Here is a 2,716-nt window from a genome sequence, read left to right as displayed (position 1 = left end):
AAAACATCAACTCAAGGTGTTCTTTATGCAACTTCTTCATACGGAGAGACTTGAAGGAACAACAGGTGTAGGATAGACAACTTAATTTGGGTAGATTGATTGTAAGATCCTAAGAATGCTATTTATTTGATGTGATTGTTTTCGACTTGTTACTTGGGTGAAAATTGGTTTAGGATGGACGCCAAAATCCGGGTAGGTTGGGCGCAGGTTCATATACTTTTCTTTTCTTTATTGTATTTGGATTGTTTTGCTTACTATGCTAGCTTAATAAAACAAAATATCCGCCGTTGCAAAAAAAAAAAAAAAAAAAAAAAAAAAAATTGCAAAGACTTGGTTGGTATAATGAGATTAAAAACTATTCGTATCAAAATGTTAATTGAGATTTTATTATACGTAGTAAAAGACTTTAAAAAGGATTTTTTACCTTTTTGTATAATAGATTTCACTCGTTTATATTGTATAAGACACTGACAGGCTAATTAAAACGATTCATTGGATTTAAAATTAAAATTTAAAAAAAAATGTAAAAAAAAAAAAAAAAAAAAAAAAACTTCGCCGTCTTATACAGTTAGGTAAACCTTTAATTGAACTATTATTTAAGAAACCGTCTTTGCTATGACTAAGCAACTCGCAGTTGTGACCCAAACCAAATAAAACAATTTTTCATTAGGTTGCTCCCTATTTCTTATCCAAATGTCAACTATTCATTGGTTGAATTCACTTTTTTTTTTTTTTTTAATAAAATGTAATATGTTATAAATTATAATATATTTTATCTAAGACTGAAATACACTAAAATAAAAAAAAGGAAATCTCAATATATAAATACCAATACATTTATATTTTGTATTTCATAATCTTGAAGATATAATAATGAATTAAATAACTCCTTTCTTATGTTTATAATCTAAACAATATAAAAAGTTATTTATAAATAATAAATAATTTGATTAGATTGAGTTAAATGAAATAATAATAATTGGACTAGTGATAACGAGAAGAAAAAACATTCTTTTAATCGTTTTAGTCTGATCGAATGTGTGTGTAATATTGCCTTTCTGATAAACATCTAAATGTATATTTCCCTTTCCTAAAAGAATTATAAAGAAAGAAGCAACCATTCATAAAGCCTAAAAGCCAGATGAACATACAAGACAAGACAAGTGTCTGCATAGGATTTCTTGTTCATGCTTGCAACTCTCCTACTTTTCCAATAATTGAGGTTAAAGAAATCAAAACGCCGACAAGCTACGAAAGAACATGATCTCACAATGGGACTGCTATCCATTTGCAAAACTAACACTTGTTTCTTTTTTATATACTTATTTCAGATTATCATTACTAAGATAAAGCATATTTAAATGAAAAATGGTTTAAAAGTATTTTATTGTTTCTCTCAAATCATTTTGGGCTAACGCCATAAAAACCCTCAAATTTTCAAAAAAAATGTTCGGTTATGTCCTAATTCCATTTTTATGTCCACAGAAACCGCACATTTACGCAAAAATTGTCATAGTTGCCTTTTTTTTTTCTTTTTTTTTTTTTTTTTTTTTTTCCGATTTTACCCTTGTGTGGCATTAGGGGATGTTTGGTTCTAGGATTAGATTGTGTTTGGTTTGCTTGGTATATAACATGTTGCAATTTTTCCTGAAGGTCGCATGTTTGATTTAGATAAAAATTCATCCTTATCTCGATTCAATAGATAAGCCGATTCAAACAATTCACAATTGGCAAGAACACAAATTAGATCACAATTCACAATCCATAAGCAACAAATATGAGATCATATGAAACAAAAATAGCCATTCAAACAACATAGTGATATAATCATCAATCAATTTACATATACATAAATATCATACAAGCAAAAGTATTGTTAAAATCAAATCGAATTTGTTCTTCAAAAATTCATCAAACCTGTATGTAGGCTCATCGTGAATCTCCATCTTCATCAACACCTGAAAGCAAAGCTCCATATAGAGATTCGGTATAATAAGGAGTCCTCAATATCGCATTTAAGCTCACTAAAGGAGCCACGATCAGAATCGAGCTAAAGAGGTTCCACCAAACTCCGGCGACAACAACCACAACGATCGTAATCACGATCAACGAAATTAGAACCAAATGATATCTGAACTCAAAATCGAAAATGATTAAGGGTTCGTATCTAGCGAAGAAGAGGAAGATCCAAACGAAGATGATAAATGATGAACAGGAACACGATTGCAGCGACTAGGCGGAGAATTAGGGTTAAGATGAAGATGAGTAGGGAGAGTAAAGGAGGAGAGGAAGTCATCGAACCATGGACGGATTGTGTGGAGGATTTCGGCGGTGGTGTTATAGGTGTTGGTAGAGTCGGTGCCTGGTGTCATTGTGTGAGGGAAGGGGAATTGGTTGGATAGGTAGTGATGGTGAGGTTAGAACCAAACATAACTGATGCAACAGAAGGGTAAAATCGGAAAAAAGGGCAACTATAACAATTTTTGCGTAAGTGTGCGGTTTTTGTGGACATAAAAATGGACTTAGGACATAACCGAATATTTTTTGAAAATTTGGGGGTTTTTATGGCATTAGCCCAATCATTTTATGGGGAATCATAAACATTTCTTCTATTTTTATCAGTAATAACCCAAAACATAAACCATAATACGAAAGTCTTAGGCTATCGGGTGTGGACAACGCATAAACCGTTTTTGTGATATGGCACATAATAACG

At 31.5% G+C, this 2,716-nt stretch overlaps 1 pseudogene; it reads right to left on the bottom strand.

The window, feature by feature from the left end:
• Positions 1–1,911: 1,911 nt before the first annotated feature.
• On the bottom strand, positions 1,912–2,372 carry LOC145000399 (uncharacterized; annotated as a pseudogene).
• Positions 2,373–2,716: the final 344 nt, after the last annotated feature.

Source organism: Lactuca saligna, chromosome 6 (genome assembly GCF_052625555.1).
Source record: "Lactuca saligna cultivar CGN05327 chromosome 6, ASM5262555v1, whole genome shotgun sequence".
NCBI classification, from domain to species: domain Eukaryota; kingdom Viridiplantae; phylum Streptophyta; class Magnoliopsida; order Asterales; family Asteraceae; genus Lactuca; species Lactuca saligna.
Note: the sequence above shows the minus strand (reverse complement) of the source record. Positions and strands in the feature narration are given on the sequence as shown.